The sequence below is a fragment of the Lissotriton vulgaris genome, chromosome 5 (genome assembly GCF_964263255.1).
Source record: "Lissotriton vulgaris chromosome 5, aLisVul1.2, whole genome shotgun sequence".
Lineage (NCBI taxonomy): Eukaryota > Metazoa > Chordata > Amphibia > Caudata > Salamandridae > Lissotriton > Lissotriton vulgaris.
The window spans coordinates 1,601,204,984-1,601,220,272 of NC_141693.1; positions in this window are offsets into that span (position 1 = coordinate 1,601,204,984).

Genomic DNA, 15,289 nt, shown 5'->3' on the forward strand with positions numbered 1-15,289 from the left:
ACACAGGAGACAGCCCACCAGTGAAGTCAAAGACCTACCGGCTGTCCGACAAGGTGAAGGCTAGCATCCATGGTGAGGTTACCAAGATGCTGGAGCTAGGAGTTATAGAACCTTCCAGCAGCCCCTGGTCCAGTCCGGTGGTTCTAGTGCCAAAAGAAGCTCCACCAGGCACCACTCCAGAACTGAGGTTCTGTGTGGATTACCGGGGACTGAACTCAGTTACCAAAACTGATGCTCATCCGATCCCTAGGGCGGATGAATTAATTGACCGGCTGGGAGCTGCCAAATACTTGAGTACCTTTGACCTCACTTCAGGCAACTGGCAGATCTCCCTGACAGATGGAGCAAAGGAAAGGTCAGCCTTCTCCACGCCTGAGGGACACTTCCAACTTTGTGTGATGCCCTTTGGGCTCAAGAATGCCCCTGCCACTTTTCAGCGGCTGGTGAATCAGGTCCTCTCCGGAATGGAGGGTTTCTCCGCTGCTTACCTGGATGACATTGCTGTCTTCAGCAGCAGTTGGGAGGACCATTTGCAACATTTGCAAGCAGTTCTCCAGGCCCTGAAACAAGCTGGCTTGACAATCAAGGCCAGCAAGTGCCAGATTGGGCAGGGGTCGGTTGTGTACCTAGGCCACTTGGTGGGTAGGGGAACAGTGCAGCCCCTCCAGGCAAAGATTGAGGCAATCATGGCCTGGGAACCCCCCAGGACCCAGACTGGGGTCCGAGCTTTCCTGGGCCTCACAGGTTACTACTGTCGCTTTGTGAAGGGGTATGGCACTATTGTAGCGCCCCTCACAGAGCTTACCTCAAAGAAACAACCTCGACGGGTAGTCTGGACAGAGGCTTGTCAGCAAGCCTTTGAACAATTGAAGCAGGCAATGTGTGCAGCACCGGTCCTGAGGGCCCTAGACTTCTCCAAGGAGTTCATTGTCCAGACAGATGCATCAGAACATGGTATTGGGGCAGTGTTATCGCAACTTAATGAAGAGGGTCTGGATCAGCCTGTAGTTTTCCTATCCAGGAGACTGCTTCCCCAAGAACAGAAGTGGAGTGCAATTGAGAGGGAAGCTTTTGCGGTGGTGTGGGCTCTGAAGAAGTTGCGGCCATACCTGTTTGGCTCGCACTTCCTGGTTCAGACTGATCACCGACCCCTTCGTTGGCTGATGCAGATGAAGGGGGAAAATCCCAAGTTGTTGAGATGGTCCATCTCCCTACAGGGAATGGACTTCCGGGTGGAACATCGGCCTGGAGTGGACCACGCCAATGCAGACGGTCTCTCTAGGTATTTCTGCCTTAGTGATGAGGACTCCCAAGGGGTTGGGTAGCTCTCCCCACTTTCAGCTGGGGGGGACGCGTGTTTGACCTGTCTGGCCTTTTGCGTAGCCCCTCCTATTAATTATTTATTTTGTCCCCTTTTTGCCCCTCATACCCTTTTTATCTTTTTGTGTCCACTAGATTTTTATGGTGTTGGACTGGGGGATAGATGCTCTTTTTGCCCTCATAGTTTTTACCTCAGGCCTAGGAGCCTGGTCTGACTAAAATCCACCTAGACCTACAAAATGGAGGACAACAACTGCCATAACTGCCATTCTGGTGGCTGGACCCATAGGGTAACAAAGAGACTTTCCAGAACGTTCTGGACTTTGCTGGACCTTCAGAGGGAGACCTATATAAGGCAGGATGCAAGGCAGCCATTTTGTGTTGTCCAGTTTTGGCTAGAGAGTGGATCTGGTGAGGAGAGAGGCGACACTGAGGAGAGAACAGTGCTTGTCCAGGAGTGAAACTGACCTGTGGGCAGACTGAACTTCTGCGCTGACCTGTATCCGCCCATGTTGACCAAACCCTATCAGGGATCCCATTCCTAAAAGCCTCAAACGACCTCTCCAGAGGATACTGAAGTCCTTGAAGTTATTGAATGGGGACGCGCTTGTGAGGAAAAGCCTAACCCTGAAGAATGCTTTCAGCAACTGCAGCACTGAGAGTCTGCCCTGAAGTATTCAAGGAGCTAGAGCTATCCTTTTCTGAATCTCACCGTGTCCGAGAAGCCGGCCTGCCATCTGGAAACTCCGCGTGGGGCAAAGGAACTGTCTAGCTCCGTTTTCCCCGACGAGCTGGTGAAGTGCTGGGAAGTGTCCGCGGAAGTGAGCTGCGTCAGAGGAGGCGGATCGAGTGAGGCGGGACCCCGGCGTGAGGAGCAGCGAGGCGGGAGCAGCCAGGCGAGAGCGTCGGAGGAGGTGCGGCCGTGACGTCTTTGCGCATGCCCAGCAGTCGAAGAAGGATCGCATGGGGAAGTATCCCCGCATCGACAGCTTCGCAGTCTGAAAGGGGCCGACGTCTGAGGAGAGTGACGGGCGGTGAGACCGGGCCATCGAGTACCCCACGGCAAGAGCTTCCCTACCCAAGACTGTGGCGGCAGGTAACCGGAGGGCCGACAAGCGCCTTTGGATCCCGGAAATCGGCGCCTTAACTTTCACCGGCGAACTGCAGCAGGGTCAAGTAAGCCGGGGCTGCCGTTCTGGAGGGAGGTGGGACCCGTCACGGGTAGCGTGACGGAACGCATAAGAAGTACCGAAAGCCCTCCTCAGGTAGCAGACTAACCCCCGAGTGGCAACAGTGAGGAAAACCCCTTGCCTAGAGATCTGGGTGACTTTCCACCTGAATTAAGTTACGTCCTGGTGATTATCTAGCCGGCTCTGGAGGGAATGAAGGGCCGATCTGGGGATAGAGAAAGAGGGCAGGGCTACAACTGTCCTGGAAATCCAGTGCTCTATCCCCAGGGGGGCATAACTTAAAGAGAGTCTTAAGGTCAGGTTGGAGTAACCTAGAATTAGAAGGATAGGAGGGTAACTACCAATCCTCCCCTTCTTTTAGGTTGTGTAAGGGAGCAAGTTCAGGTTAACCCTGGAGCTAGAATTGTGAGCTGAACTGCCTTATATGAAAATATCTCTGAGACTGTAATGATCAAAATTCAGCCTTTCTGATCTTGTAAAAGTGCTTGTTAATTACAGAAAATCGTACTAGAGCTAGTGTGTGTAGAAAAATCTTCTTAAACTACAGAAGCTGAACCCTATGTGATTGCTAATGTTTTGACCAAGAAAGGAAAAGTAATAATGACTTGCGAGAATATATGATGTATTGAAACCTGTTAATAAGTCATCAGAACAACAAAGTATTATTTTTATAAAACAGCTCGTATTTTTCCACAAAGATTGGTGTAGTGTCATTTTTGAGTGGAATTGCATTGAGTTACTGCTGGGTGGTGTGCAAACTTTACACTTGTGTTTCTGGAGTCAGACTGTCTTACCCTAGGCCAGGCTACCCTAGGTGGCTTAGCAACTCTAGGTCCAACAAAAGGTAAAAAGCACATTTATTAAATTTACCGACCATTTGAGAAGTTCCTTGAAAAGTGTAACAAAGTGCATTGCTGACTCTGTGTTCCAGAAACTGGGGCTGAGAGAGTTTGCCGGCCTGTGAAACGACATCACTCTTCTAAAATGCAGCAGCACACAAAACCGAAAGCGTGCTTCTACACGTACTACAGTAATGTAAAGGTGGTGACCTTAAGCTGTTCTCATTGGCCCTGAAGCATTGGTGCCCATGAAAACAGCCCTGCAGTGGCGCCTTTAGCACTAGGATTGGCTGAAGGATTTCAAGCCAATCCTAGGCTCTCTACACACGTCTTGGGCAATCATTGAAGAGTAAAAGCCACATCATTATTGGCTGTCACCCAAAACCTGCAGAATTACGGACAAATGGCGTCCGTTAAAGATGTTGTCACGGACAACGGACAGAGGGTGAAAATTACGGACGGTCCGTGAAATTTACGGACGGTTGGTCACCCTACTTTTTACATTAAGCGTTAAGTTGAATAAATATCCCCCACAGTACGTTGCTGCACAGCTGAGGAAAGCAAGATGTTGGCCATGTTTGCGTGCAGGACTATCTGCTCTTTCTTCCTGGCTTCCCCAGTGGAGGAGGCAGAGAAGTGACAGGCGGACACTGACACAGCCAGATGGGCCAGGCTGCGGCGGGTTTACCTTAAACTCTAGCAGCGGCTCCTCGAAAGTGACCAGCATGTACCCGTCTCCTCATATGGCTGAATCTCAGCTGTGGAGGACGGAGAGAACAACAAGCATTTGCAATGCAATAGGACTTGCTTTTACGCAAGACTTATTGCATTGCAAACGGGAGTGCGGGGGAGGCAGGGGTCGAGAAGGCACGAACAACGGGAGTGCGAATGGGGGTGCGAGAAGTCACAGGAGTAAGAGAACCTCATTAAAGAAAATAGTGCTCATAATCTAAATAACACATACCGTGCAACACTCGAAGTAAAGGGGCCAGTAGTCATGGAAGGATAAAATGACAACATGGCCATCATAAGGAGGGACTAACAAGCCTATTAACCAATCGGAAGGCCGCATTTAGGAAGGACAAAGACACAAGCTAATGAAAAAGATGGGCGGGGTCTCCCTCACGTAGTTAACTACTACAAATCAATCCCAGAGCAGCGCTTGCATGCTGGCTCAGGGCTCTACCTAAAAACAGCTTATTATTAATCACACATGTGAAACCTAATGCATTTTCCAATGCTTGTTGTACAGCAGTTCACAAGTTACACCCCTAATACAGAACAGTGACTTATGAACTGGCTTGAAAGAGCTGCATTCAAAATACATAACATAGGTTAGAACGTTATGTTTTTTCCCTATTCTTTCATTATGTATTCCTAATGTTGCTAAAAAGTCTTTATTTAGGTACATATACTTTCTTATTAATAAAGCCATTCCCAACCACTGCTTTAAAACAAATGAACTTTATATGAGAGAAAGGCTACCATGAGATGAGGGCCACTGTTTAGCGGTGGTAGTGAGAGAATCTGTGGAGGAGGTCATTGGTGACCAGGCACCACCAGCGCTAAAGCTGGTCCTGTATACACATATGAAAAGCGTCCAGCAGAGTGATAATTAAAAGTTGGCCACCCGAAAGCTCAAAAGGTTGAGAAGTAGGATAGATTACATTGTGAGTTATAAACTATGCTAGAAGCAAGAGATACCATCCATGCAAAAAAAAGCAGCATTTTAAAACATGATTACCTGAGAAAATGTCTTTGGCTCTGACTTAATCTGTACAGAAATCGATCTCAAGAATGCATGACCAAACTTTGAGAGTTCCTATGAGTGCATCTCTCTCTTTCATGCATTTACCCACGCAGCTTCTTCTTTCTCTCCCATGAACTACGCAAAATGATCCTTCCATCTGTTGGGCTGGACTGTTCCCATGAGAAAAAAAGTCAAGACTGATGTGCATATGGCTGCTTCTGAACTGGGGTGGCGAAGTGAGCTAAAGAACGATGATGGATTCAACCCAGATCTGTGACTGGGGGTGAGTGTCTGAGAAGTTTCAGCCTTCCATCCATTATCTCCTTGTGTTTTCGCTGTCCAACACTAGCCAGACGGGCCGGTACTAGTGATCCTTTGGTCTGCACCACTGTGCATTGTGGTACTTGTGGTTTTGATTACTGACCATTCAAGCCATGTTTAATGCCTCACTATACCACAAGCTTCATTTACACATTTGATTGTATAAACATTAAAATTCCAGGTAGCAAATTGACAGGCCACATGCCACTCCTACTACCTCTGTACTTCCCTTCAGTAAATTATATCCACACATTCCTCCTGTTTTGTTACACCACCTCAAACAAACATATACAGGCTGCACAGTTAACACATTTAGTAACCTAGTCCTCCAACTCGTACCTAAAACGCCTGCCACCTTTCCCCGTCTCAATTGTATTCCAGTGTTCCCACCACAAAATAGCCTAAACATTCGTTACCCCTGGGTGTTGTCAGGAACCTCTTAGTACCCCGCAGTAAAGCGATCGCAGACTCCGAATACGCAATTAGCCTGACACCGAGGGCACTGTGTACAAGGCTTTTCCGCCCTGACCACACGATACGGAGGCAGCCATGTTGTCAGGCAGCGTGCATCCGGTTCACTTGCAGCTCTGGCGGCTATCTTTCAGAGGTAAACGCAACGCTGCCAAGTCTCCATAACGGTGCAAGGAGTTCGGGAAAGTCAACAGAAACGTTTAAACACTTTGTTTCATTTTTGAAATAATTATTTGGGAGGAATTCATTGTAACAATGTTTTGTACGAATTAATCACTTTTGAAGTGGGTTTTCTTTCTCTATTTTTAATTTGTTCTCGTTAGTAGTTCAACATTGGCATGTCTCCGCACTGTTGGTTAACGGTCAGTTAGAATAGGTATTGAAAATTCAATGTGCAGTATTCAGGGCAGTAGTGACAAGCTGAGTCGAGGAGTACAGCGCTGATCACAAGGACTGAGCTACGAAGGCTTATAAGATGCCTTAATCCACCAGTGTTAGGATTTAATCGACACTACTTCCCTGAATACTGCACATTGAATTTTCAATACCTATTGTAACTGACCGCTTCAATAATGCAGACCGCTACCTGAGGGGCTGTAACCCTGACTTCGCCTTGATACCGGTTGTCCCCCCCCATCCTGTCCTGAGGAAGACCCGCCTGCAGAAGATACAAACCACCCTCTATGCACCGGGGTCGAAACCTCGACACTTTCCCCTAGTGGGCCTGTACCCTACCCTACTTCACCCCATCCCTAAGATTATACTCTGTACAACAACATCAAGAACCAGAAAAGTACTTTCGAATCCATGAGAGACAGGCCCCATTGTAAAACTGGTGCTACTGTAAACCACAACCAGTTTACAAAGGACATTACTATGTGTAATTGATTGTTTTAATTACTCTCTGATTTCCCTCCCTATATATCTGTTCTATTCTCACGAGCACAATCCTTTTTCCACACTCCCCCTGGAGCAACCTTCTTTTCTGTTTTGAAAGGTTCTCTACAGTGATCTGTTATAATAACTGTGAGATTAAAATAGTCATTATTGAAGTTATGTATGGTTCTTGTGTGTCTTTTTGAGGAAATACTCAATTGAATTGAGAAACTACTGGGGTACACTTATGATGTGACTTGAGTTCTAAGTTTACCATGTTCAAAGATTTTGACTTAATGAGCACCTTTCTAAGGAAATTAGTCTAGGACCATTGTTTTCCAACCCAATAAACAGGCCTTGCTTCCCATGAACTTGAGTGCCGGTTTTCATTCGCACAAAGGAGTTTGACATTATTTTTGATATATATATGTATGTAACCTACTGGCGGTCACCAGTAGGTAGTTATAGTTGGAACCTAGTTTCCACAGGAAAGCTTTTTTTGACTTGCCTATATCTTTGGCAGCGTTTGACAAACCCTTACGACATTTTCCTAAAAAAGCATGCCGGTTATTCTAGTTGTGCATGGAAGGTTTCAGGTTGATCTGTGAAGCGGGGGCTGAGAAAAAGGGGAGGCATCAAAAAAAGTATGTTTACCATGTTAATTCCTATAGAGATTTTGGACACGTCTACAACCTGAACCGCTGGATGGAATTAAACCAAATTTGGCAGAAAGGTAGCTCTTGTTCCTGGAAGAATGCGTTTTGTGATTTGGTGTTAATCAGTTCAGTAGAGTTTGAGATAGAAATGGGAAAACAAATTTGTATATCTAGGTGAGCAAATAGTTCGCAACAATTTCATAAAGAATCGCGAATGCACATGCTAACAGGAATGCTGTGATTGGCTTGCCGCAACCTGAGCAGAAGGTTGCAGCCGTCATTTTAAGAAATAGGACTCAGTCCCTGGGGCTGAAACTGATCATCAAAAGTGGCATAAGGGGCGTGGATAGAGGTACCCTGACCCTATGGGTGGCATATAGGGTTGTCTAACAGTTTTTCCCATGTGCAATATTTGCGAATGCAATGCTGAGTGCACCCAGTGTGATGTTGGGACAAATTCACAAATAAGCCCAAAAAGTGGAGTGCAAGAAAGGGTTAAGAAATACTGACCATTTAGAAGTGGGTTAAGAAAAGTAAAATATAAGGGCAGCCTTGATTTGCTACCTTCGACAGTATCACTGAGAGCAAAGTTGTAAAGGGTGCCATTAATGGTTGCTTTGTTTGAGAGTGGTGTGCCATTCTTATGCTCAGTTTTTACATTCACACTGAGCCTACAGTGTAACTGAGAGCATTAAAAAAATCTGATCAACCAACTCATTTTACAGGTATTCGAATTACAGTGTAGTCTTAAAAAAATATAATTTTAAAGTTATGTATATAGATGAAATTAATAAAAGTATGTCTGATAAATAAAAAACTTTTGTGAGTATGAGAGAATCCGTGAGGAGGTGTTTTAAGTGTTTTTAGGAATGTGTGAGAGTCTCTATGGGTATGTGAGTGCGTACGTGTCTATCTGTGTCTGATAGAAGGTGTGTGAGAAGCCCTTCAATCGTCTTGTCCTGGAACTGTAGAGTGTGTGTGTGTGTGTATTGTTTTACTGCGTGGTCGAGTTGGCATTAAAAGACTCTGTGCTGAGCTTTAATCTTCTGTTTTACTATGTACTACTTACCCCTTAGGTAGGGTGTAGGTAAGTCACAGGGCAGGGTGGTATGTGCTTAGAGGGTTAGACGTGCACTTTAAAGTCTCACTAATTTGTGTAGTTTGAGACTCCTAGGCATAGTTAAATATGCAGTCTTCACCCACACCGTAGGTTATATGCATATTTACAAAAGCAGAGTTACTCATCTTGCCTGTTAGAGAGAGACAGAGGCATATAAATATTCAGTGACTTACCCATACAGGGCTTATGTATGCCGCAGTAATATGCAGTGCATACACCTTTATAAAACCCAACAGTACGTAATGGAGGCAGTGAGTAACAAATACAGCCACTTATATAGACATAAAGACATTGTGACTTAGTTACTGTCAAATCCAGTGACAGAGCCAGAGAGGGACTGATACACTTATTTAGATGTGTACGGAGGTAGTGATACTCTTAGTCACTCATACAGACTAATAGAGCTTTAAATATATGGCTTGCTTGCTTGTATCTGCAGAGGCTGTGTTTGCAGTTTGACTTTCAGGTTCAGTTGGCATTTTACACTGCTTAACACCATTAATGTGTCTCACATACCTATTAACAAAGGCATAGAGGCACTCACCCACCCAGTCAGACAGAGACAGATGTACTTACAAATTCAGTTACATGCCCATACAGCACTTATGTATGCAGTAGTAATATAACCAGTTACACAGAGTTATTTACCCCAACGCTCACTAATACAGCCAGTAAGCAATCCAGACTGCCAGTTACATACCCTTATAGAGACCCATAGAGATACTAAGGCAGCTAATCATATAGTGACAGTCAATTACACATCCAGTGACACACCGAGAGAGGTACTGATATACTTATTTAGATATCTACTGAAGTAGTGATACTTCTAATCACCCATGCAGACAAGCAACTCTGAAAATATGTGTTGGCCCTGCGACTGCAGAGCCTGTGTGTGTAGTTTTACTGCTAGATCGAGTTGACATTAAAAACTCCTTGCCGGGGGGCGTGGTCTGGCAGCGACAAAAATGGCCGCATAATCTTGAACCGCTCCAGAGGCGATCCTATCAACCCCCAATATCTGCAATTGATCCGTGGTCTGCGCGGCATCTGAGGCCGGAATCGAGGAGCCCTTCTCCTCCGACGTTAACTGCTCCCTCCCCGGTGAGAAACCGAGCCCGGGTGCCGGAGATCTGGGACTCGACGTTTTGACTTCGCGGACCCAGCGCCGGCCTCGCGTGCAGAGAGGCGCGAGGCGGGACTGCTGAGCGGCGGTTGGAGGCGGCGCCTGACACCGGGGCCCCCCAGACCGCGGATTGCGGCACCATCTACCGCCCGGACTTACATGTGGGCTGAGCCCGGGCAGCGGCGACTGAGGGACTGGGAGGCGACCTGTTTGAGCCCCCGGTGAGTGGACTTGTCGGCCGGCGATGCCGTTGGCGCCCTGGAGCCAGCGCCTCTGATCGGGACTCCTGCGGGGCTCGTGTACGCCCGTGCTGAGGCGCCTGAAGTGGTGTGGACTCCACCGGAGCTGCGGGGGGCCTGCGCACGATAGGAGCCTATGAGCAGTGTGCAGTGGGGCCCTGACCTCGGGTCTGCACCGAAACTTGGCGGCATTGCGCGGGAACCTTCGGCAAGAAGCCCCTGCCCTGCTGGCCCGAGGGAGTAGACAGTGCACCTGAGGGGCAGATGAGGCTGGCCCTTCCACGCCTGTGGCCTATGATTGTGGGGCCCCAGTAAAGAGTAAGCAGTGGTCCGGTTTAGCCCGGCATGGCCCAGCGAGTGGAACGTCCCGTGGCGTGGTGTGCTGGTCGCGGCGATGGACCCCTGTGACTAAGCCTCTGTCTGTGCGGCTGGCCACGTGGGGGCGGATTGGATGCTAATCTCCTGATCCTACCTGGCTGATGGTGGGGCCCGCTGGACGACGGGCCCTCCGTTACTGAGGGCGGATGCGCTGACCGGACCCTCTTCTGGGACTCGGCTTGCCGGACAGGGGGGGCCTGCTTCGCAGGTGGAAAGATCCCTATCAGCTGTGGTGACTGGCCGCACACGACCTGACCAAGAGAACCGGTTTGGCCCTAATAGGGTGGCGGCCTGGTGGTGTGGCGTGTGAGTGACCGTCTGCCATCCTCTGTGATCATGCGGGGCAAGAAGAATACGATGCCTCAAGCCAATACGATGGACAACTACACGGCGGGCCTGGCTGGTGATGAACTGCCTCACCCTGCACCATCGGAGGAGCCCCGTGAGCCGTCCCTCTCCTCCATCATGCAGGCCATTCAATTCCTGTGCACCACGCTGGAGTCCAAAATAGACAAAATGTCCATTGAGTTGATGCTTCAGAGGGCTGATCTGAACAAGACGTCGGAAAAGGCTACACAGAACGCGGCTGCTATCATAGATTTACAGGGGACTACCAAGTCGCTGCAGCAACAGGTCCAACGGCTCACGCATCAGCATCAACAGATGGCGGCTCGGCTGGAGGACCGGGAAGGGAGGGCCCGAAGGAACAACCTTAGAGTGGTAGATGTGCCGGAAAAAATGGAGGGGGCCAGCGTAGAGCTGTTTCTAGAGGACCTTATCTTGAACACTCTTAAACCCAAGAGGCTATCTAAATTCTTCGTCATAGAGCAGGCACACAGGGCGCCGGTCCCGCCTCCGCGCCCGGGGCTTCCACCGAGGACCATTATTGCGCGAGTACTCAACTACCGCGACCGGAACGCAATCCTTCAGGCGGCACGGTGATTTGCGGGTGGAGGATGCCACGATCCGTTTCTTTCCGGGCTTTACGCTCAAGGTCCAGCAGGAGCGCAAATCGTTTGACGCTATCAAGAGGAAGCTGCGGGAGTGCGACCTTCGCTACATGATGTTCTTCCCGGCACAACTCAAAGTGCTGGCGGAGGGCAAATCCTTCTTCTTCACCCACCCAGAGGAGGCCCAAACCTGGCTGGAGGGGCGCGGGCAACGTCGGAGAGGCCCGGATGGTGAGGGCAGTTGGAGGACTTCGGCCCCCCGGTCTCCGGCCTCCTCTGTGGGGACACCGAGGGACATGACACATGGACCAGCACCGCGACGATCTGTCCCCGGGGGCGCAGAGGAGGACCCGCAGCCTCTCAGCGTCTCCGGCTCTGGAGTGAGGAGTCGGACTATCTCAACTTGGACTGGCGAGCTCCTATGGACATGTAATGTATGATCACACTGTTAATGCTTGCAGTAACCATGATTGCTCCTCGCTTTGCTCTCTCATGCGGGGGAGGTGGTGGGCTTGCTTTGTGCAGGGGTCCTGGAAGGTGTTGGACTTGTGGGGCCTGCTGAACTGGCAATGGCTGTTCGCCCTTGCCCTAGCGGGTGGGCACAAAAATGTCATTAGGGGAGGGTTCCTTATTCATCATGGGCCTTTGGTTCTGACTGGGATGTTTGTTGGACTACCTATGGAGTTACACGGGGGTTTAAAGGGGAGAGCCCCGGAGGGTGAGATTGGCTGCACCACACCCCCTAAGGTTATCGTTTTTCAGGGCTACAGGCGCACTGCTGATTGGGGATGTCTGGCGCTGTTGGCTGGAATGGCAGGGTAGCAGGGAGGGGGACTGTTATGAGGGGGGCACAGGGGGCTTGGTTCACTTGTTTATCTGTGATTTTTGTATTCTATCATGGTTCTAATTCCATCCACACGCTTGCGGGCGGAGGGAGTGGAGGGAGGGAAGGGATGGTTCTTCCGCATTAAGGGCTGGCAGGAGATATGTCAGGCATGCAGTCACTTAAGACGCAGCATATCAACATTTTATCCTGGAATGTGAATGGCCTGCAGAATAAAATCAAACGGACGGTTGTCCTACAGTACATCCGCAGACATGCTCCTGATGTTGTCCTCCTACAGGAGACGCATCTGTTAGGGAATCACTGCAGGGCCTTGGACAGATTCGGGTATACCCTCCGTGCACACTCTGGTTTTACGACAGGCTCAAGGGGAGTTGGTATACTTATAAAAAACTCACTGCCATTGGTTCTGGGACAAAGCTGGTTTGATCCCCTGGGTCGCTATGTGGCACTATCTGCACATTGGGAGGGCCGCCCTCTGATCTTCTGCTCCCTCTACATACCCCCAAGGTTGCACGCGTCCACTCTACCGGATATGGGGCGGTGGCTGCTGGACTTGCCTCCGGGGACGTTAATATTGGGAGGAGATATGAATGATGTGATGGCCAGGGACATGGACAGGTCCTCACCCTTGCTGGGTTGGGGGGGGGGGGGCTTGCCACCTCAGGAACTTTACGCAAGCAATGGGTCTCCTTGATCTATGGCGAACACATAACCCGCACCTCAGAAAGTACACACAACTATCGGCAGCCCATGGGTCCTCCTCTAGGATTGACTATATTTACACGCATGCAGACAGCATGAACCTGTTCCGAGATGGACACCTTCTGGCTGGGGAATTTCAGGCCATGCACCGGTGGGGGTTCAGATGTTGGGTCTCACTCGAGACGGGAGCCTCCCCCCTCGGCTTGACTCTTTTCTCTTTAAAGATTAGGACTTTCAGGAGAGCTTTGGGGAGAGAGTGGATCAATATTTTACTGAGAACGTAGGCTCCGTGGAATCCCCCGGGATAGTGTGGGAGGCCTACAAAACCGTGGCGAGAGATTTTGTCCAAGCCGAAGTAGGGCGGAGGCGTAAAGATAAATATGCTAAGGTGGCGCGTTTAGAGGCAGAGATTATGGCATTGAACCATGAGATGGGGCTCACCCCGGACCAAGACCTAGCTAGACTGCATAGGGCACGCCTGCTCAGTAAAAGGTGAGGGATCTCCAAATGGACCAAGCACGGGCACACGCACTAGCCACCCAGCGCAGAGTGTATGACATGGGTGACAAGGCGAACAGAATGATCGCCTGGTTGGAAAGGAGAGACCGGGACCGTAGCTGGGTACCGAATATAGAACACCCAGATGGATCGGTGAGTACTACCAGTAGGGCCATAGCGGAGGACTTCACACGCTACTATGAAGAGGTCTACCGCTCCCGCACGTCTCATACTGACCAAGACTGTCAAGACTTCCTTGCCCCCTTGCAACTTCCAGTCCTGGAAGCTGTGGACAGGGATGTGCTAGAGGCTGAAATCACAGTCAAAGAAGTAGAAGAGGCCATGAGGACTTTACAGACGGGAAAGGCCCCGGGACCCAACGGGTTTCCGGCGGAGGCGTTCGGCTGTGTGGACAGCCACATTGCACCGCATCTATGCAATATGCTCCTTGAGGCGCATGACGTGGGTCACCTTTCGCGGGATTTGCGGCTGGCCACGATTGTGGTGATCCACAAGGTGGGGATGCCATGTGGTGTCTGTAGCTCCTACAGGCCTATCTCCCTCCTCAACTACGAGACGAAGGTCCTTGGAAAGATCCTAGCTATGCGCCTGGGGGCGGTGATCCAGTCGCTGGTCCACCCGGACCAAGCGGGCTTCATGCCCCACCGGAACACAAGACTTAACCTGCGCCGGCTGTTTGGGGTCCTACAGACAGTCGCTGCACCGGAGGGTGCTCCAGCGGCCTTGCTCTCCCTTGACGTTCATATGGCCTTCGACCGTGTCGAATGGTGTTATATATACCCCGTACTGGAGAGACTGGGTTTCGGGCCGAACTTCTGCTCATGGGTAAAACTGCTGTACGCTGACCCGCTGGCGCGAGTCCGAGTGAATGGGACCACGTCTCGTGAGTTTCGACTGGGACGTGGCACAAGGCAGGGCTGCCCCCTGTCTCCGACCCTCTTTGCCCTGGCACTGGAGCCGCTGGTGCACTGGGTGAGGACAGACCCGGGGGTGTGGGGGATAGCAATGGATGGTGGTTGGGAAGAGCATATTTCGCTCTACGCCGATGACATCCTGCTATACACCCGGAGGCCGGTGGAATCGATTCAGCGGCTCATGACTATACTACATACTTTCGGGGAATATTCCGGATATCAGATCAACTGGAGTAAATCCCTCGGCTATGTTCTGGCGGGGCCCCAGCCGCCCGCGGTGGTGGGATGTGAGGGCCTGGTGTGGCAGGAGGCGTTTAGCTACCTCGGGATATGGATTGCGCCGACGGCCTCTGAGTTCCTCCGGCTTAACGTACAGTCACTACTTGACCGCTTGCATGGCGACGTGCAACATTGGCGAACCCTGCCGGTCTCCCTTATGGGGAGAGCAGTACTCTTCAAAATGATGGCCCTGCCACGGCTGCTATACGTGCTGCAGAGCTCCCCCTTCTCGATCCTGGACCAGGTTTTGAAAACGCTGGAGGCGGAGCAATGTTCCCTTCTGTGGAGCGGTGGCTGCCCGCAGATCGCCCTTGGTAAGCTGCAACGCGGTCCCTATGAGGGGGGACTGGCGGTCCCTGACATCCGCCTCTACTACTGGGCGGCTCAGCTGACCAACGTTAACGGCTGGGTTTTTGACCCACAGGAGGAACCGGCGTATCGGGTGGATCGGGCAGCCATGGGCGGGGGTACCTATCTGGCGGCCCTTTACTCTGGGGCACGGCGTGCTCTGCCCTTGCCTCCCCAGACTGCGGTGGTGGTCGAAATCTGGAAGCGGGTGACGAGGTTGCTCGGCTGGGAGAAGAAACTTACGGCCCTATGGAAGGGAGATTTCCTGAGGGAAGTAGTTAAACTCCGCGATTTGCATAACTGGAGCCTCATTGCATAGATCTATTGAGCGATGTCTGGAAGAGGGGGCAAGTGGTGGAATTTGCGGCTTTGCAGTCCGAATTCCAGATGGGGAATGGCGAATTTCTCCACTACCAACAATTCGCGCATGCCATAAATTCACACTTG